General features: G+C 29.4%; 1 protein-coding gene across 3 annotated transcripts in view; it reads left to right on the top strand.

Moving 5' to 3' along the window:
* LOC107437356 (high affinity cAMP-specific and IBMX-insensitive 3',5'-cyclic phosphodiesterase 8B) overlaps positions 1–23,502 on the top strand; it is a 358,938-nt gene that overhangs the window by 273,569 nt on the left and 61,867 nt on the right. The gene's annotated exons all lie outside the window — the stretch shown is intronic.

Genomic DNA, 23,502 nt, shown 5'->3' with positions numbered 1-23,502 from the left:
ATATATATATATATATATTGGTGAGAAAGCACTATTGCATGCACTCCTTAGACAAAAGTTTTGTTATTGTTATTTCAGATAATACTGCACTTTTCTTCTCGAATCTTTTTGTTTTATTACTGTTTTTATTTACTACAATTAGATTTCAATTTTTAAGGGAAGACAACTAAATAAAGTTTTTTGTTTTATTTAAAAAGAATGCGTAATTTTCATTAGTTCTTGTTCTTTTTAAATTTTTTCTGTTTAATTTTAAGAAAGTTACCTTCTTGGAGTTTCTTTCATTCTATATCAACAGAACGTATTTCAATTCTTTCGAAAGAATATATAAATTACTAATTGTCTGGATGCAAATTCAAATGTACTTAAGTTACTTCGTTGCACTAAAAATAACATAACTAAATTTTTAAGAAGGCCAATTATGGGTTCAGAATTTTTGATTTTATAATATGTTTTTGTGTTTTTAAAAAAGCCTGTGTTCATTACGTTTTTTTGGTAATTATTTTGTAAATTATAAAAGCAATTCATAATCATTTATATTTTTATTCAACGGATTCGTAATCATACAGTAATTTTGTTTCAATCAACGATATAATTTCATTCGTATTCTTCATCATTCAGTATGCGCAACTCATTTATGTAGTAAACAATTCTTACTTTCCTTCAAGACCATTAGATAAAAATGGGTATGGTTAGGGCAAAGCAAATGAAACTCTTGATTATTCCGAAACTCTTCAGTGAGGCTAAGCCCATTAAGGTTCCTTCCTAAACGCAGACAGAATGAAGATAAACGGTCTTTTATAAAATACTGAATAAATTGAACCTTGAAACCAACTGCACAATGCATTTAACCCTTGTCTATTTGTTCCTCGATAAATAGAAACAAATGCGAATGTTTTTGAAGTTGTGAACTGAGTTTGAATTATAAATTATTCTTTAGCGTAACGGAGTGCAAATGTCTTGAATCACGGGAGGAAAATTATTTTTCTTTTTCGAATTATCTTTATTTTAATTAGATCCTTACATTTAAAGAAAAAAAATTTTTTTGCTTGGAAATGTTTTCGTAAAAGCACATTTCCGCATTTATCTATTACTCTTAAAATATTAAATTCGTTATTTTTAGTAAATTGTTTTTGCGACTAAAATTTTGATAATTAGGTATTGCGATATATTAGATAAAAACATCCATGATAATATTTTTTTTATAAATATAGCGAACTTTTGATTTTCTGACCTATGTTAAAAAAAAAGCCGAACTGTATCTTATGCTATAGAAAAATTGGTAGGCAAATAGCATTTTAAATAATTTGATATACAGTGATTTTGAGCATCGAATCTTATGGATTTAAATTTGAGGTTTGAAACTGAAACAAAGAACTTTTTTATTACGCTTGGCTATTTTTATTTACTCAAATATTTTATTGAAGTTTTATATATATGCAATGCATTGGAGCAACCGATAAAAATATTTAAAAAAAATTTTATAGAAAAAAATTTCTACTATCAGAATTTATGTACTGATGCAATTTATCTTAATTCCATTTTATTAAAAGTTGGTAGCAACTGCTTTTTACAAAATTGCATCGTCGGAAATATTGAAAAAAAGATAAAATACTTATAAAATAAAATTTCTGTTTTAAAATGTTTTCGTGATCAATAATAAAATCATTTTCAAAGCATGATAATCTTGAAAAGCATAAGAATAAAAAAATGCCCTTTTTTCACATTCGATGATTTCGTTAAAAGATATTTTTCAACAAGAATAGTATTAAAACTAGAAAAAACTGAAGTTTCTCAACTCAAGAACTATTGAACTGATTAATTTCAAAAATTTAGTTTCGTAATTAAAAAATTCGTTGCTAAAAAATGCATATTTTAACTTGTTTGAAACCTTACACCTATCTGCATCTCGCTGGTGTATTTTTCGGAGCTTCGTTAATGTATAATTGTGATGTATAATTATTGTATATACAATACATGTGATGTTTAAATATGCAACAAATGTGATGTATAATTATTGTATATTTAAACTATTTAACCAAATTTAAAGGCGAACAATTGCACAATTTCAAGAGAGTGAGAATATGGTGGCATATATTCAGTACTTTTTAACTGTGTAATACCAAGTAAATTTCAATCATCTTCAATGATTGATTAAGGGTATTGATTGTAATTGATTTTAATTTTCTCTACGAGTTAATAGCTTTTTGAACAACCCAACTTTTACTTTTCGAACTGGTCTAAAAATCCAAACAAGTTCACCTGGTTCATATGACATTGGTCGGTGTTTTGAATCGTATTGCTTCTTGTCTTTTTCTTGCGCATTAATGATTCGAAGGCGAGAAAGTTGTCTAGCTTCTTCTGCTTTGCAGACAAGATGCGCAGCATAATCAGTTTCAAATCCAGGTTGGTTAGGAAACATGGTGTCTAAAGTTATTTAGCTTCATAACCGTGAAGAAAATAAAATGGTGTGAATCCAGTAGTTTCTTGCATAGCGGTGTTACAGGCGAAAGTGACAAAGGGTAAAATATCATCCCAATTTTTCTGTTCAACGTCAACATACATAGACAGCATATCAGCTAACATATTGTTAAATTTTTCTGTGAAGCCATTAGTCTGAGGATTGTAGGCTGTTGTAGTGCGATGATCCACGTCACAGAGTTTCAATAATATTTTATGGTAAAAGTAATTTTACTGATACATATGTGTATTATATTTTACTGTAATTATGAATTTTATTGTTACTGAATTACAAACATGATGGCGGCTACTTTACACTTAAGTAGTGTAATGGAGCATTCTAGGTGTTTCACTGCACCAGGAACTATCTTCGGTTGCGATGTGGTGGAACACTTAGTGAAACAACAATTTGGTGTAAATCACCAATTTTGGTGTTAAGATACATGAAAATATTTTACAGTATATAAAAATTGCATCTTATTATAATGCGTGAGAGCCTATGACAAGTTTGATTATTAGATTGTTAATTTATTTTTTTTTAATTTCTAATTAATGGGCAATTAGTTTTTAAGGGTTTTTTCTTCGCATTGTATATCAACGTATTAAAATTTTAATATTTTATTTAAAAAATGTTAAAATTTGAATCACTTTTTTTTATTTAAAAAAAATTATAAAACTGTTTACAAAATGTGATATTTAAAATAGAGATAATTTAAAATATCCGTTTTTTGCCTCACTTAGAATTAAAATTTTGCTCTCTGAAATAAGATTTTGACATCTATAGGAACAAATTATTCTACATTTTTAATAACATGTTTTTGGCAGCAATTTTTATGTACAGGGTTGATATCCAGTACATCTGTATTGTTTGCAAAACATTTTCAAATCAAAAACTAAACCTAGTACATTGTCAGTGGTAGCTACAACTTTATTTTGACTATAAGGTCACTTTGTATTTGCTCTAGTCTCTTACACACTGATCGTGAGTTTTAAACTATTTGAAAAAATGTAATTTGAAAGTTATTTATAAAGCCCTAAAGTGGCATTAAATAAAACTACTAGAACTATGTATTTAGGACGTGTATACCTAAACTAGGAGGGATCTAATGATTTATCCCCATATCGATATTAATGATTCTTTTGAAAGGGTAAGAAATGATTCATACCTTAATGACTGCTTAAGTGACAGCTATAAGAATAGCCATTCATTAATTAGTATTTATTAAGCGGTTGGAGATTATTTATATTTATTGTTCGTCACATTTGAAGACAAGAGAAATTTATTTTAAGCTTTATGCTCTCGTTTTATATGATTATGAAATTTCCTTCTAAATTGATTTTGCGAATAATGTGATAATTCTTCGACTAAGGTTATTGTTTATTGATGGTAAATTGCATGGAAATTCTCTTTATTACTATGAGGAAATACGAATGCTTTTAAAAATAGTGAGCACTCTAGTGGTTAACACTATTTTTTACTAATCATATATAGTAAACGAAACGTTAATTACACGTTAAATATAATATGTTATTAGTATTCTAAATCACATTAAGCATGAATAACAGTTATCACATTAAGCATGAATGACAGTTAAGCTCTAAATCACGAATTTCTCTTACAGAAATTTATAATAGCTTATTATTGTATTTTATACCAAAATATCATATATGTGAAACACTAAATAAGATTAAGCACCGATTTAAGTAACTTTATCTTAAAATGTAGAGTAAGATTACGTTATAATAATAATAATAAATTCTCTCTGATTTATACTCTTAATTTTAAAAAAATCAAAATCAAAAACTTAATAATCAGAATAAAAAAATAATAATAATATTACAGATAAAAACTTTTAATTTGAATTACAAAATTATTTTACTCTAATACATTTAAGACTTTTATTAATTTTATGTTCATGACAACCCAAAAAATATGGAACTTGAAGTGGGAAAACTGGATACTACCATGTAGTTTTTCAGCTTATAAAACTGTACCGACAACAATGGGAGACTGGAACATCATCATTAGATTTTTTTATGTTTTTAGATAGTATGTATAGATCTTAAAGACAGAAATCCTTCATTTATGTTGCTACGTTCTAATGTATCATTTTCTTAAACTCCCCCTCGAGAAAAAAATCTCTATTTTTAAAAATAAATTCTATTTGTCACTTTAACTTCAGTAATAAGGGAAGTAAAATGAAGAAATAACACTTCTTCTCTCTCTACTCCTGAAAAATAAATGCAATAAAAGCAATATTAACATTATTCTGAAAATGGCCTTTGCGTGTTACTCGACGACAGATTTGATGCGACACGGGACGACGAAATGATGAGATCAACAAATAATAATAATAATATCCCACATAGGAAAAAAAGAATCTAGATGGCGGGGTTGGATGACAGAAAGAAATAATCCACCGAGATTGAGGATGAGATCGTCTATCGAATGTTTCTTGCTTTTCCTTCTTTTTACTTTTCCGGACCACTGATTATTGACTGAATCGAAGACGCTTCCTTGAGCTTCATCCCACAGAGTGGAACAATCTTGTGTCAGCCCTCCTCTTGCACATCCCATGTGATCGATATTTTCAGAATTCCTGGTTTCCTAGATTCAGGCATGAATGTCCCTTTTCATTTATTCCCTTAGATGCCTGTCGACTCTTTCTCGAATGGTAAGCTGAACGTGATTATTTGGGTGACAATTATTATGCGGGGAAATTCGATTGTCGTAGTCTGTTCAAAATTATTAATGACAGCATAAGGAACAAACGGTAAGGTTTGAAATACCTTTGTTGACAAATATTTCTAACAGCTTGCAAGCTTCAAAAATATTTGTATAAAGTATAATTTAATTATTAAGTGTTCGTAAATCTTGAGTTGGTAAAGGAATGTCACAGTGTAGCGTCATTGACGAACAAACATTTCAGAGAAAAAATATTTATGTATCACAAAAACACTCTTAGTTGCAATAATACTAATGTGTAAATGAATTGAGAATTTTAAAAGGGAAATATACTTTGTAGGAAAAACAAGAAAGGAAATATAAAATTTGAATAAATTTATGTGTAGATATTATAAATTTATATAAGTTTTTGAAAATTTTAGGGAAAACATCAAATTTTTTAAATGTGCGTCTGTATTCTACAAGTCTCGTTAACTTTTATCTCATAAATATGTTTCTGTTTGAAATCAACCGTGTTCTGCTACTCTAGCAATCGGGAATTTTATAAGAGTTATGAAAAAGTTAAAACGTGTCGAAGGGATGGCAATTTTTTATTTAAAGACTTCATTTTTATTTCCTTATCGCTCCTCGACCAGAAAACACCTTGACTTTGTTTTCTTTTATTTTCCTTTTCATTCGATATGCAGGAAATTAAAAATTGTTTTTTCTCCTTAATTTTCCAGATAAGTCACTAAAAATCAAAATTGTAAAAGATTCTTTCATTTCTTTACACCGTTTCCATTTGTGTTGTCTGTTTGAAGGGCGAAGAAACATATTCGAAGATTAATTAATAAATTATAAAAATACATCCCCCTAGTGCTCCGTGAAGGTTTCACTTAAAATTAATGTCAAATCAGTATTTATTATTACGTCTTAGAGCTTTCAATATATGAGTTAAAAAAATACACTTAGCCTAGTATGTACGTGAAACTAGCACTTAAAATGAATGTTAAATCAGTATTTATTATTATGCATTAAAGCTTCAAATACAGTGCTTAACAAAATTATGACCACGGTGGTTTTTGTAAATTTTATTATAAATTTTCCAAAATTAAATTAAGTAATGAAAAGGAATGAAAAATAATATTTATACTTATAATTTCAAAGATATATATTTAAATATAAATATTTTGTCAACACTATCAAAATTTCCTCCCTCAAATATTTGTTACAAAATTTTAAGATCACCAGTTAAAATCAACTTTTTTACAAAGCTAAAAGGATGTTGAACTAGCATTTTTCTGGATAATGTCAAATACTCGATTTTTTTTATCGACTCAATAAAGTTTTCAAGCAGTTCTAGAAATTTTGTCCCATTCATTTAAAGCCCCATAGGAATACGATATTACCCTTAAGGATACTGTAGGGTTATGGCTTAGCTTAAGACTTCGTTTTTGTCTTTTTGAAACTGTTCCGTGTGATTGGGACAATTGACATGACGCATTATTTTACTGATTTTTCCAGTGTGACCATCCTGTATGTGGGCTAAAAGATGTAACATTTTGGTGAAATAGTTGTTGATAAGCATTACAGTCCATTTTTATAGAAATTCGCTGCAGGTTGCATTTACCATCATACATAAAAGCTCCCCATACCATCACCGAGCCATCACCCATCTTCCTACCGAAGAAATCACGAGGTTATTTTCGCAAATCATGCTAGAAGTAATTATTACTATCCGGGTCATTTAAATTGAATTTCTTTTCGTCGCGGAAAATAATATTTCTCTAATCAGTATCACTGGTCAGCAGCTTCTTTATCCATTTCAATCTCACTTTATAATGATTTAACAGTCTTGACTTCCATTTAATTTTCGAATAATAATATTCGAAGTTGATCTCAAAGCACGCCAGACTGTTGTATGTCCATTCTACTTGCATGCCGAGTTATTTTGCGTGTAGACAAGTTCTGTTTCGTTGTAAATTTGAAAATATTTCTTAGATCCCCAGCTGTTAATTCTCTTTTGCTTAGAAGATTAGGAACAGCAGTTCTTGATTGATCTACATATTTCACTTTCCGACTTTCCAGAGCCTTTAATAAAACAAATTTTACGAACTTTTAACTCAAATAATCTTATGCCACGTAGAGTTCCTCATTCATTACTAATGTGCTTGAAGGGCTTATTTTACTTAATGATAGCTTATGTGACCGATAATTGATTTGAAAAAAAAATTGCACTCATAAACATTGAAAATTTGACTTAATCTAGCTGCAAAAACAATGGATAAATCTTCCTATTTCTACCACACTATATTCTAAATAAAAGTAATAGTACTCAAAAATGTTGAAATTGAGAAATTACATAGCAATTACTGTTTTATGAACCACTGTCGGCATGACATTACACATCATTTTTTTACTCAATCGAAAACAAAACAAGGAAAAATATTCGGCCATGTTTACTGATTATTTAGATTATTCTAGCTGCTGAGTTTTTTTTATTGTTATTATGAACTTATTAATATTTAGCTATCTTCTATCGAACCACCTTATATTGTAATAAAAAGCAAAAGCAAAGAGCATTGATTTGAATGGGGTATACAAATTTATGTTTTAAGAGCCAAAATTATTGAAATGAATAAGATTTTTATTGTATAACTCGAGATTTGTCTTAAATGAATATGTTAATTTTCGACATATAAAGAATATTTTCGGGCAAAGGAAAACTTTATTTATGACAACCGATTTAATGTAGGCTTCAGAAACAATCAAGCAATTTTTTGGTAGAAGGTTTCACCGACTATCAATAGGTTCCTGAAATATATATGCCTTTAAAATGCTATTTATTGCTGTTTTACGACTAACTATAAACTTTCTCTCTTTTTATTTTTATGCCCAAATAAATCGTATCGGTTTGAAATTAAAGTTTTTATGATTCTTTGAAGATGAAGGTTACCTCATTTTTTTCGAAGCACCCATAACTTTTGTTCCCAATTTTTCGCCTCATGAAATGTTTTTTTTTCTCATTAATATTTTTTCCTGCTTCTTACATTGTTAGAATATAGTAAAATTTTATTTCTAGAAAAAGTTTTCTCAAAAGTTTTTTATTCAAAGGGAAAATAAGCGAAAGAAATACAATTCCCATCGGTCACATTTTAAAAACTCATGTTAATATTCAGAGTAGTCTTTGAAGTTTCTGCTCGATTAGGTTTGCTATAAAATACTGGTATTTGAATTTAATAAAGTATTTAAAATATATTTTATTAGTATTTAATTTGAAGTCTGTAAAAAGTTAAATTTTTAGTAAGTATAAAAGGTTGATGTTAAATTCTGTCGGACACTAATTTGGCAAAAAGGCTTCCAATATGTTAAATGCTTGAGTGTATGACTTGTTACCAACTTTTAAAATGTGAAATAGTTTAATAATTTATTATGCTTTTCAAATTGAGAATAACTCAGCTATTTCGCCTGTTTCGGGTACTGTTTTTTTTTTCTTTTTAAATATCTTCAAACAAGCTTATTTTAACAAAATTAGTTAACCAAACAAGGACTTTTAAAAGTTAATTAGATTAATTTATTTGTAAAAAAAAATTAGCTATAACTTCATTATTTTATTTATTTTCCTCTACAAAAAAAATTTGTGTTTTTTAAGCTAATCTATAAATTAATAACATAAACGTTTATAATTGGATCTGAAATAAGGCACGTAAAGCTAAAGTGATAGGTAACGAAAAGAAATATCCACTTGGTGAAAAGAAATATGTACTACCATTAATTTAAAATAAAAAATTTTCATGTATAGACCGCATAAATGGATTGAAAATGTTTACCTACAAGCGAAGTCAGTCATGTAATGTTTGATTAAAATCTTTATTCAAATCTTACGGTGTCAAAAAACGTTAAACGCCTTTTATTTTATTTTTTTGAACAGCCGAACCAATTTCGGGTTTACGAGTAGCAATGTTCAACTTTGTAGCCTTGTAACTGTGAACCCAATCCAGAAGACAAGGGGATCAAATAGCCGGCGAAATTTGCCTTCGTGGAGGACTTATTGATAAAACTAGCCGGCATTTGGGTTGCGTGGAGAAGAAAACCTCCCACGGTTAGCGTAACGGTAAGGAGACTCTAATCCATGATTCGTCTATCACTGAGAATATTTATGTCAGCAGTGTGGTCGATGTGAACCGGGTGCGAAACTCGTATCGAGCAGCAATCGCTGGGATTCAAACCCTGTTCACTACATTGGAAGGCGAGAACTCTATTCCCTGAGATACCATACTTTTTGCTACCAAAAAGACTTAAATATACTGTTGCAGAAATAGTTTTAAGTAGTACTCACCCTAAACTTTTTTAGAAGGGCTGCCTTCCCTTTGATCCCTACAAATGAGCTTTCTGTGCCCTTTTTGTAAAAATAAGCTGTCGTTCCTTAAGAACACAGCCTTTTTATTTTATATTTTAAGGAAAATGTTGTTTTCATAACCATCAGTTTTAACGAGAAGTCCATTTCTGGTTTATTTAGTTATTGATCATTTTTTAACTTTAATTTTTAATTTCATTCTTTTATTTTAGTAAGATTTTCTCTTGTGTTGTCTAGTTATGTAGTTAAAATTCGCATGATATTCTGCCCCTGAGATAAACTCTTCTTTTATTTGAAGGAGGAGATATATTTATAAGTGTTTTAGTGATTTTAAATTTTACCATAATTTTTTATAAATAGATTCCTTTTGAGGCATGGTGGCTCAAGCGATAGAGCGCTCGCATCCCAATGAGGTTAACCTGGTTCGAATCCCTGCGTCGAAATAACTGGTCGAAATGAATTCCGCACCCGGCTTTCACCGACCACAGTGCTGACGCGAAATATCCTCAGTAGTAGACACTTCATGAGTTAGAGTCCCTTTGCCGTTAGGCTAACCACAGCAGGTTTTAGTGGTTTTTCTCTCTAAGTAACGCCAATGCGGGTTAGCTCTATCAAAAAGTCCTCCACGAAGATATATTTCTCTTAATATTTGATCCAGGAGTTCCCTTTTTTCTGAATTGGTCTCAAAATTAAAAGACTGCAGAGTTGAACATCAGTAGGCGTGAACTCAGAAGTTGGGTCGTCTGTTCGACGACGTTTGTAAAATAAAATAAATACCTTTTATACAAAAAAAAAGCACCTTTAAATGTTTATTTGTTCATAATATTCAGTTTAAAATATAAAACAAATCTTTCAAGGTATTTATCAATTAATCATTTTTTTAGTTTACTTTTTTTAAGGAAATTTATACACAGAGATTGTATTTTAGCTTGCCTTTAATTATTTTTCAAAAGCTTCAAATTTTTCTGTTATTTTAATTACGAGTGAGAATTGCTTTGTGAACTATACACAAATAGTATAAGAGGGTAATTTAAAAATTGAGGATCAAACTCAGTTCTGTAATGCATTGCTGAATTTCACATTTATATTACACATTTTAATAAGTTTTAACTGTGTTAAATGAGTGCCCTTTCAAAACTCAAAGTGCCTTTTTCTGTGTCCTTTCACCTTGCCCTTTTTTATTCCTAGGGAGAAAAAAGCTGATAAAAAATATAATTTTTATATCAGCTTACTTAAACTAAATAAAATGTACCTAAAAACCATTTTCTTTCAATGGCCTTCTTTTAAAACTGCAGCGTTTTTTTCTTCCAACTAATAATAAATTAGTATTGATTATTATTTTTCTACCTAAAGCTAAACAAACCTAAGAAATTCAAATTATCTCAAACTCAGTTTCAAATGACAAAGATGAGGCAGGACTCTCATGGCAAATCTTTTGGCTTTCGCGGATACATAATATCCGTCTAGCTCAGATCTTCAGTAAGAAACTGCGAAAAGATCTACAAAGCATATTAAAATGAATATTTTATCTACTGCGCCGTAAATATCAATACTAACTCTGTACGAAAAGTTTACGCCTACGCTTTAAGTAATGTGTAGTGCTTGAAACCCCTGGATATAACTTTAAAGCGTAGTTAGGGACGTGATATCTCATGAAAACAGGACGCATTTCCATGCTTCTTCCCAAACACTGGGCGAACAATTAACGCTTACTGTATCGTGATTATTCTGAAATACGTTCGAAAGGGCTTGTCAACTAGATGTTCGACCGGATGCTGTTTATCATTAATCGTGAAGGTTCCATTAAATACTTAGAACTGCTTCCTAGAGTGGTTATTAGGGATTTATTTCATCCAATTCTTATCACTTTTTGTTTGGGTATGGTAAGTTGTTTTTACTTATTTCATTTAATTTAGTTGTATAATGATTAATGTAAGAATTATTTGTTGTATTAGGTATTAATGTAGGTATTAGTTGTGTATTGATTAATGTAAATTATTTGATAATTCTATGTTTATAACATATTCCTAATCTTAACAAAGCGTAAGTATGCAATTAAACAACATTGTAAAAGCTTTATTTGTTTTTAAACAAAAATGCTTAAATGTATTTCGACAAAAACTAATTCAGGGTGATAATTACCGAACTATATAAAATGCAACATTATTTTTATTCATTTGTATTCAAAGGTCCGGCCAAATTTACTACTGCTTAGCGGTACCTTCACAAATTCAAATTTGGGAAAAACGGTAGTTTCACAAAATACTTTTTCTTAAAATTTTATTTTTGTATTCCGTAAGAAACGATAAATCCATATTTTTACCATATTTGTGTGTTGATTTTTTAATGTAATTATTAATTTTCACAAATTATGTCTAAATGTCACAAAATAGGTACCTCTCAGAAAAACCTAGACAAACCCCTGGTATTGATTATGCATCATTGTTTAGATTGCAAGTTGGCCGCGGCGAGAATTTTTGTGAATTATTTATGTATTATCTAAAATTCACGAATTTTTTTGAAATGCTACGATTTGCGCGAAAATTGCTTAAAATGTAAGCTTTTGTTTCTTCTCTGGTTGTTTCATTTTTCACATACATCTTACAGGGTTCCGTGTTGCCCTGATATTCCTGATATGTTTCTATGTTACATGGCTATGTTGCACCAAACGCATAATGGTAGTTCATGGCAGTATGTTATTTGGCATAGCTGTCAACACCTTTGATGGTTTTGTAATTAATGAGATAAATGTTCCAAACTAACCCATTAATTACAAAATATTGAAATTAAGTTTTTTTTTAGTCCGATTACTGTTTGTCTTATTAAAAGCACATGATCTAGATTTGTGATTTGTATCGTGGTAAGAACGTGCTATTTAGCATTAATGCCAATTTTGGGCTAAGGAACCTTTATTTATCCTGATAATTGCAAATATCGAGGGGAAAATTTTTTAGTTTATGCTTTTATGTGATAATGATCTGATCTGAATTTTTGACATTTTACTGTAAATTAGGTTAATATCCCGATAAAGAACACATGGATAAAATTTGAGTCTTCTATCTTGGTAGAAACACGTTTTTTTTCCTATACGGACAAACAGGATAATCACCCCGATAATTACCCGAAAGGAAACTTTTTTTTTAATCTCATGAAGAACACATTGTCCAAATTTGAGTCTTCTATCTTGGTAGAAGCACGTTTTTTTCCCCTGTACGGACAATCAGGCTAATCACTCCGATAATTACAAGAAAAGAAATTTTTTTTTTAATCTCATGAAGAACACATTGTCCAAATTTGAGACTTCTGTCTTGGTAGAAACACGTTTTTTCCCCTATACGGACAATCAGGCTAATCACCCCGATAATTACCCGAAAGGAAACTTTTTTTTTAATCTCATGAAGTTTCCAAATTTGTCCAAATTTGAGGCTTCTACCTTGATAAAAATACGTTTTTTCCCCTATACGAACAATCAGGCTAATCACCCCGATAATTACCAGAAAAGAAACTTTTTTTTTAATCTCATGAAGAACACATTATCCAAATTTCAGACTTCTATCTTGGTAAGAAAAAAAATTTGTTATTTAGCATAACTATTAGTTATCGGCAAATTACTCCTAGTGAACATCAATAATCATAACTACAGTAAAGAAACTTTTTTTGTTTCTGGTAAGAAACATAGGATCTAGTTTTGAGACTTCTTTATTGGTAAAAACGTGCAAAACCATTACTGTCAATTCGGCTAGTTACATTTAATTACTACGATTATTACAAAATAACCCGATAATTTCAAAATATAAAAATAAAACTTTTTTTAAAACTTTTTTCTATTTATTTCATGACGAATACATGATCCTAACTTAAGATTTCTATCTTAGTAACATGTGTTATTTGGCATTACTATCAATGAAGGTAATTATCCCGATAATCACAATAAATCGAAACGAAACTATTTTTAATTTTTTTATTTATCCCATCACATGGTTCAAATTTGAGGCTGCTATCATGGTAGAAACATTTTATTTAGCATTACAACTCAACTAGGCTTACTCCCTTACGCCAATATATCAAAATGATTTATTTCGATATTACAAAAATATCGAAATGAATTCTTTGTAGTTTTTTGTTATTATCCCATAAAAATCACATGATCGAAAATTGAGGCTTTATCTGGGTAAAAACTTATTTAGCATTACTGTTAGTTAGGCTAATTATCCTGATATTTACGCAATTTTGAACTGAAAATTTCTATGTCAATTTTCAATTTTGAGAAAATTTCTTGCGAATTTTTCTCAAAATTCTGATATTTTTTTCCGCTACAAGCTTTCAACCCTAATCACTATGCATCTCACGTTATTTATTATTTTATATTTATTACTTTGCATTAAGAGTAGCATTATTGCATCTTTTCCATACAACTTATTTATTATAAAACATACTTCAAAACAATCCTTTCAATTTCTTAATACTAAAAACCGAATTTTTACATTCATGTAATCGACAAAAATTAAAATTTAAATGTTGGTAAATCCACGATTATGTTGGAATTATAAATAGTAATAAAAGAAGTAATAAATTGTGTATTTAAGTTATTGTTGCTTTTAATTAGGAAAGGGATTAAAATAAAAAAAAGCAAGTTGTGAAAACGTCGTAAGCATAATAGCAAGTTGAAACACAAAGTCAAACCTTTATTTAAAAAATAAATAAACTAAGCAATAACTTAAATAAGGGATTCGTTACCTTAAAATTCTCTTTGAAAAGATCTTAGAATTTTCTTTAAAAGGGTAAACTAAAATAATCAGAAATTAAAATAAATTTTCATTGTTTTTGGAAGCAAATAATGAAACATAATACAAAGGTTTTTAGGGGCAAATATATCTGAATATCAGTTAGCTAATTAAGTGTATTATAATAAGTCATGTTGCAGAATCTATGCGTCGATTTTATCGATTCTTAATTAGGATATTCTCAACAAGCAGATAATACAAATGCATCGTTCCCTAATTATTTGGAATCGGAAAATTTATCTCGCTACATTCATCGGAAAATAGCATTAAAAATATATGATTAATTCTTAAAATGTGGCGCATTGTATAGTTCGTATCTTTTTTTAATGGTTTTTTTGTCCGTAGAATATTTTAAAATCCATGTCCTGTAGAGTTTTTCTTTCAAATAATGGTTCTTGTTCAAAATTAACTTGAAGTTCAAGTTTTAATTGCAAAAAAAGTAAAAAGAGAATTTAAGTGAAATCATCTGATTTCTTGCTAGCTATAATCTGAAAAAAAATTGACTCCATTGGGAGATTTATAGATTTGTTGTTTGGCCCTAGAATCAATTTTTAAAGCGTGGTTTTCAGTTAAAGCATTTTAAAAGTTCAATTTTATATTCAATCGCAAGTTAAGAAAAAACCATTCCGAGAACTTATTAGCATCTAAGTGCACGTCAAATGGATGCTAAGCTCCCTACGCTAACGTATATTAAGATCGCCCAACTCTTGAAACGAAGTTGTTTTTTATTAACAGCAATAATAAATTAACAGTAATAAGAATTAATAAAAATGATATCTAAAAATAGTAAAAAATTGTACGCCTTTCTATTTGCATTTAAAGAAACATGAGAGAATAATAAATATTTTTACTATATAGCGAAAATAAAGTATAAATTCTTTATCTCGTATTTGATTTGTTAAGAGTAAACTTAGCATAAGACGCGCCTTTTTTAGTGGTCCAATCAAATCCAATGCTCTGGCGACGTCATATAGTTGTTTCTTTTTCAAGAACGAATGTTTTCATTATTTATCGAAATATGTCTCAGAGTCTAGGATTCCAGTAAGAAACTATAACTTTTTTTTAAAAATAATTCTATGATATATATCGAAAAAGATAGCACGAATTAAATTTCTGTCTGACGTGTTTAACTTTTAAAAGCTTTTCTATTGTTCTGAATGCATATTTGTATAGTTTGCTGACGAAATAAAACGGAAATATATGCTGTATTGGATGATTACTTAAATCTTATACCGCAAAGATCTTTTCTTAACTTGTACGTTGCAAAGGAGTTTAGTTTTGCTTAAGTGCAAAATTTTACACAATATTTAAAAAAAAATAGTTTGGAATTCTTATTTTAAGACATAAAATAAAATTTAAACTGATATAAATTTTTCTTGTAAACCTTTGAAATTCAAATAAGTATCTTTAAAGTTTATTATATTGCAGATATGCTTTTAAATTATTGTCATTAGATAAGGAGAAAATGCTCTGCATTATTTCCTTGAACATTATACTTATTTCAACTGCTTATAAATTTAATTTTTCCAATTTTTCATCTTCTAATAACAGTAAAATTTAAAATATTTTAAGTGTACGAATAATTCAAGAAAAATTTGGAATACTTTTATATTTTTGTTTATTTTTACTTTTATTAATTATTATTATTTTATTAATTTTATTTAAATGTTATACACGAAATTTATCTTTCTTACATAAACTGTTTTAAAAAGTGTTCCCCCACTCCTTTCCCGCAGTAAATCTTTAATGATTAACGTTAACTTGCCATATTTTTGAATGTCGGCAAGGACCTTTTCGTTGATATTTTTATCGCAGGTTTGTTAGTTCCATCACATCATCTCTTAGATTTATTGAAGGCTAAATTGGGAGCAGCCATTTAGTTATGATCGCGATACGGAAGCCTCACCCACTTTTTGCCCTTACTTTAATTTTACTTAGGGTGTTTTTTAATAGATATTCGTTTTTGAGTTTAAAATTTATATTTTCTTTAGGACAATGGAAGTGGATATTATTATTAAAAAACTGAAACAATAGAATAATTTTTTTAAAACTTAATAATGACGTGTTTCAGACCTTATTTTAAGTTTTATATCTAGATTTGTGGTCCTTTAATGGCTAATTTAAAAATAAATGCACCTCCCTTTCCTTAAGTTTTAATTATGTGTAAATTCTGATTGTGGGTTTTGTTTTATATTATGCTAAAGCAAGAAATAATTTTTTTATTTTTTATTTTGAATTATTAAATTAGACTTTTTTTAATACCCTTTTTGTCGTTTTCTTTTTACTTTAATTTAAAATTTTGATTCGATACAAATATTTTCGCAATATAGTATAGATTTAAAAACTTTTTTGTAATTTGATTAATGATTCTTTTATTGCTAAAATTGCTTTTTCAATATGCTATTCGTATTAATTTTGACAGTTTCTATATTCATATATATATATATATATATGAGTAAAATGCAAAATCTCTTACACCAAATTTAGACACGTCAAGCTTCGAAATTGAATATTGAATATATTTTTTTATTAATTTTATCACCCCTCCGGAAAAGAAAATTGCAGCTATTTTCATGGAAATGAGCAGAACTATATTGTCTGCAAAAGCCGAAGCCATTTTTTGAAATATTTCGAAGAAATCTTATTTATTTCTGTTTAACAATATGTGTAGAAAATCTGAGAAATGTTTTTCGGGTTAAAACATTTTTTTTCCATTTATATGAAATTGTCTTATAGAAAAATAAGTTACTTAGTATAAAAAAGCAGTTTTTATAAAATTGGCTTGGGCTATTAAGAAACAATTGTGCAATTTTTAACTTTTTACCATTTATTTAGTTATTTTTCAGGTATAGGAGCTTATTTTTACTCATTTCTTAAATAAATTATGAATCGAAATTATAGCATACGGGAGAACTATTCTGAAGTAATAATAAAAATATTGTTTTTCTAAATTTATGGATCGTATGATAAAAGCAAATATATGTAGGGGAAAGTGGGGTAGGATGGATAGCTGAGATTCGATGGCTTGTTGGAGCTAAAGTTTCGACTTAGGAAACTATCAGATTTAATCCAGATATCCATTCTTTAGTTGAGTATACAGTATGTTATTCCTTTAAAGTCATGAAGGCACTACTTTTTTATAAAAGATTTTACTTTTCTAGAAAATGTCAAATCCTCCTGTTTTACTCCACTAGCAGGATAAAACCGGGTACACAGGTTAACTCTATGGAAAATTTAGTAATACTAAAATTTCAGTTAAATTCTATTTTATATGACAGAAATTCATGCATGTAATTTCCATGTGATATAGTCAAGAACGTACTTAAGAGGAAAGGGACAATTGTCTCGGGCCGCTGTGTGCCCAACAGAAATTCCTTACAGAAAAATTTAGTGTTTACTAATTGGTTTTTCAAAAGAACATTGAGTCCCGCAGTGGACTGATCGTTAAGACACGGTTCCCAGCAGATCACCGAAGTCAAGCATCACTGACTGCGGTCAGTTTGCGGGTGGGTGACCACTTGGATCAGTCTGCGTAGGGACCGAGATTGTGCGGTATTGGTGATCGTTAAACTGTGCTACCGTGAAGTGCTCGACTTCGCGCGCAGGTCGTCGAGCTACCGAAGCGGGGGTGCCATCCCCTCCGCAGAGGATCAAAATTGTGAGGATTCGTGAGAAGCTCATCATCAGGGATGTTTCCCAGACCGTCGCCAATAGCCCATTGTGCAGCTCTAGTGCGACGTAAATTAACAACAACAACAACATCAAAAGAACATTGCAGAAAATTTCTTTGTATCAATACTTTTATGAAAACTTTTGTATGAAGGATCTTCAAAAATTTACCTAATATTAAAATAATACTTTTTGTGCTTTGAGGAAAGAGCCCGCTGTAACTTTTGTCCAGGGGTCCATAAAACTTCTGTTCAGCTTTGAATGTACTTACTTTCAGCTGCACTGCAGCTTTCTTGAGCCCAGCATAAACTCGCATAAAGGGAGGGGCAAGACCTAGTATTACCCAGGCTTACCTCAAGAGCAGAAATTACCGAAACGAAACATAACATTGCTACTATTGAACTAAATCATTATTGTTAACGTATAATAAACTGGTCTAAAAATAATTTTTATAACCGCAATGGTTAAAAAGTAAAACTACTTTATTAGAGAGTTGACGTAGCAAGACATATTTGTTAACACAGGCTGCATGAATTAATCAAAAAGAACACGTCAATATGGTAGATCCTTCTTCTTGATTTGTAAAAAGTAACTCAGAGTTTGTCCGCTAGAAAAACAGAACTGATTTTGATGCAATCGGAATATCCGATCCTATCTCCCATATATATTTTTCTCATGATCCTGTATGCCGGACTAATGCCGCCTAGTACGACATGGCAGTTTTAATTTCTGGGTCCAATGCTGCACATATGGTATAAAAATATAATTTATTATTTTAATTACTCGAACTTTTGTTACATTTATAATTTTTTATAATTACCATTATAAATAATTAAGAAAAATTATAATTTATAAACCATTTATATGCAAATTTTATCAGAAATAAAAAAAATTTTGAATCTACAGTTTTGTTTTAAAATTGCCATGAACCTGGTGGGAAGTTATATTGAAATATGTTATGTATGTTTGTTAAGGTAACTAGTTTTAAAAATAGAGCATAGATGAGTAAACGCGTGTTTGGCTTATAATTAAAACAAAATGGCGGCAAAGCAAACAAAAGTTGTTCCCAAAATCAAGATTTATCATATAATCAAGCAAAAACTTCAGAACCAATCAAAAATTCTTACTTTCATTGTAAAATGCATTGTTATATGATGTTGCATATTTAAACACAGTGTTTAAATACGCAACGTATTAACAAATCTGCGAATATAAAAATTATTATTTTGATAAAAATAAAACACCATTTAAATGTTAATGTATATTCTGTCCATACTCTTCTCATTCCGAAACGCATATAATAAATATGGATATGATAAGGCTGAATACAAGACTCACTGAAGCAAGACCTCATGGGATTCTGAAGTCTTGTCTTCGGTGCCAGACTAGACTATGGCTGAACTTAGGAACTGGGGCTGAACTTCGATTTAGTGCCCCCTTTAAATGTACCGTAAATAATTTTCAAAGTCCAAAAGCCTCACTTAACGAAATCTAAACTTTTTTAAAATAAATTCCAAAATGTTAGAAAAACTTACATAATATTTTTAAAAACCTTACCTCTGTAAGAAACTGGCAACTAGATGGCACATTAAACTTTTCTTTTAGGTTTCTGTTTGTTTCAAAGTAGTGGAGTCGAGATTATTAATATGATGATGGTGGTTTTCGATAAATATCTATGTTAAATTTTGTCTGTGATGTGTCGTTAATTATGTTTGTAATGTGCATCCATAGCTTTAAATAAATTAATTTAAGATGCAGATGAATCGTCTTTTGTGTGAAAGTTTATAAGTCTTCACACCTCTTTCTGCTGTAAAGAAATTCTAAATTATGAATTTTGTGCAGAATACTAAAAACAGTTTTTGAAAATAGATACGAGCATCGAATTCTGATTATATTGTACATATAAATGAAGCATAAGCACAAACATTGAATATTTTTTGACATCAAAGTGGTTAATAATAAATCAATCTAATAATGTTTTACAAAACGAAGATGTTTTCATATCAAATATTGATAATACTGTTAAAGGTAAATATTAATGAGCATACATTAAATACTTCTTCAAACACTGTGCCCTGGCTCTTGCAATAATAAGGCCCTGTTTGTGTTAATTATGCTGCAGGAAAGTGAGATACATATAATATCTCTTCTCGTTGGTTTGTCTATGGGTGATTATAATTCGGATTTTTTATATTTTATTATTCAAATAAAATACATAATATTAGTGTAATAGCTGTACCTTACAACGCTTCTTTAACCTTTAATTTCAACGTAATTACGCTTTTGCAATTTAAAACGAAGTTTTGAAATCTATTAAATCTTAATGGATGAACTTTTTTTTATATTTCTTACATTCCCCCAAATTATCCTTAGAATTAAATATGTGAATTCTGCTTTATGCGGATTATAATAAACTACCTTCTTTAAAAGCGAAGAAAACTTAGTTTACATTTTTGTTAATTCCATATTTGCACTCTATATTTATACCATGAAAAGTCAATCACTACGGAAATAAATTATTTTATTTCAACATTGTTAAAATAAATAATGTTTCTATGTTCTTGATCTTCAGTTCTGGTCTTCATGACTGAGTAATTTATTTAAATTTCTTTTCAAACCATAGTTTGTAATTTTACCAATTACCTCCATCTTTAACTTAATTTGAGAAAATGAGTGAGTGCACCATTAAAGCAGAGAAAAGAGGAAAATGTCTCTTTATTTATTCTTATTATCTTTACTTATTATCTTGATTTCTTATTTTTATTATTATTTTTTAGCTTTTCTGAGATGACCCATCATTAAGGGAATCTCAACAAAACATTTAGAATTGCTATTTTAATTATATAATTTACAATAATAACTGTCATTGCGTTATTTTTTCTCTAAGAATTTACGCAATAAACTCACGAACTCTACATCTACTTAACTTCACAAAACCCTCCTCAGAATCAGCTTTAAAGTAAATATTTTACTTTGAACTTCATTTAATGCAAATTACAGAGCTGATCTATAATACTTTGATACTCCTTCTGTATTGCCTCCTCAGGATCGCGCATAATTACTTTTCGAAGGAAGCCAATAACTGGGATAACAGCCTCTTATGGCTGGACCAAAAGCATCGAAGTTGGCAATCGATTCGGCGAAAAGCTTTTGAATGTCCTCTCTTAGGCGTAATCCTCATTTTATAAGCGTACCCAAAGGATTACCACTTTCAGCAAACCTGTATTAACGCTGAAAATTTCGAAATGAGCGACCGATCTCTCTTTAATTTTCGGATCAGTTCGGCGTAAAAAGGATTTGCTGCTAGATTAGAAACTCATTTCGATTTGAAAACCGCCGACTAGCTAGTAGAAACTGAACGCACTAACCATTAAACCCTTGAAGAACTAACTGCTTCTAATAAAAGTATCAGTTTCAAGCAGGAGTTGGTTGGACTCAATTTTTATACTTATTACGTAGAGATTAAGTGATAAAAGAAGCACTGAAAGAAAATGTGTTTTGGTTAAATTGCCTTTGGCTCCTGAAAACCCTCCTTTTTGTTTACGTTGGAGGTTAATGCTTCAAATATTGTCACTATTATCTTGGTTGAGCACATTTTCTGGATCTTCCTCCGGAATACAAAAATAAAATAATAATAATAATTTGCATGTTAATTTTTGTGCATTTTTAACGATATTACTCTTTGGTTACGGTTTATAATTGTAAGGACGCTTCTTTTTAAAAAACAAACGATTATGTAATGTTTCATTATTTTAATTTTTACACTCTATTAATTTATTTTGTAACTTTGAGTTGATTTTTATGTAAGCAATCGTTTGCTGTAGTGTAATTGGGTATACTATAGTCTACGTCACACGCCGTGTTATTCCTACTAAATTTAACTAGTAAACAGCATTTTCTGCGAACATGATTTCTAGCAACAAATAAACATTAAACGAAGTGTGTTGTTATAAGTCGGTGCTCACCATGTTGGAATTGTATTAATCTAGTTCCTTTTGAAATNAACTTAAAAGTGTAAATTTAAATTACCGAATTTTTTTTATTATTTTTCAAAAACAAATATTTAATTTTTATTTTTATTTTGTTCAGATTGCGTCCGCGGGCCGCACATCGAGGGTTGGCGGGCCGCATTTGGCCCGCGGGCCGCAGGTTGAGCACCCCTAATGTAAGCAATCGTTTGCTATAGTGTAACTGAAAATGAAATGTCTTTTGCACCTCGTTATTGTAATTAATTACTTTAAAATTATTTGTAGTGTATTTTTGTCCGGAAATGCAAGGACACTATTATTTTTCATTATAATTTCCAAAATACAGTTGATTCAAAGTTCTTTTTCCAAAAATATCGTTTTGTATTTATTTAGACTTTTTTTTCGTCTGCACATTAGCTTTAAAAATATTGAGTGAAACGACTGAAAAAAATAGAATTTGCGTGTTAAACGTTTGTTAATTTCAAATACTTTTGCAAGAATAAAAAGATCTAAAAGTGCATTAAAAATAATGGATATGTAAAAAAAAATTTTAAAAAAAAACGGGGCGAAATTCAACATAACTTACTCGTGATCAGTTGTATATCGCTCCTTTTGCTGTTCTGAAAAAATACCATCTCAATAAATTGCTGGTAAGTATATATTTCTTTATCGGGAGTTTTTAATATCTCTGCTTTCACTAATTTTGTAAAAATAAATAATAATAAAAAACACGTTTAACAAAGCATCTCGAATTCTTATGCAAAGAAATAATTATTAAATGCATGCAAGAGAATTTTTTAACTGACATATTTTCTGATGGAAAAAAACGCTTCAATTTATATAGGCGGACCTGACAGCTATAGTCACTTACTGTCATGGCTTAATGGTGAGAAAAAGATATTTGTTAAAGTCGTCGTTTCCTAAAAGATTTTAACTTTCAAATGTATATAGAATTTTTAGAACGGCAGCTGTTAATATGGGATTATTCTCTAACTTCATTTTCCAACAAAATATTGCATCAATCCACACATCTATTATTTTAAAAAAGTGGTTTGAATAAAACGAAGTAAATTATTTGATTTGGAATTATTCTGATTTAAATGTATGGAAACGTTTGGGAGCTAACTAGTAAAAAAGATTTACAAAAAATGGAACCAATAATATTTTATATACAAGGGAAAAGATTTTTAAAATACTTTAGATGATCTTGTTAACTCTATTTATGATGCATGGAATGAGTAAGATTTAAATTACAGATGACCTAATAAAAAGTATGCTAAACATGACGGCACAATGTCTACAAAGAAACGGTGGTGCAACAGATAATTAGTCTTTTTTTAAACATCCTTTAAACATTAGATATCCGTTGTCGCTAATAATTGTGGACCAGCATACTTCATGTTTGATTAATTTATTTGCATGCATTTTTTATTTTAAATTTTAAATCGAATAAAGTGTCTTTTTTATTCATTTTCTTGTGGTAAAAGTGATTAGAAAAAGCAAGTGTTATAGAAAAATAAACGATTGTTTGATATTTTCTGACGTATTTCAAATTATAATCTGTCGTTATAATTAACTGCAGATTAATTAGGATTTGACCAC

This window comes from Parasteatoda tepidariorum, chromosome 7 (genome assembly GCF_043381705.1).
Source record: "Parasteatoda tepidariorum isolate YZ-2023 chromosome 7, CAS_Ptep_4.0, whole genome shotgun sequence".
NCBI classification, from domain to species: domain Eukaryota; kingdom Metazoa; phylum Arthropoda; class Arachnida; order Araneae; family Theridiidae; genus Parasteatoda; species Parasteatoda tepidariorum.
This window is presented reverse-complemented; position numbering and strand designations above follow the sequence as displayed.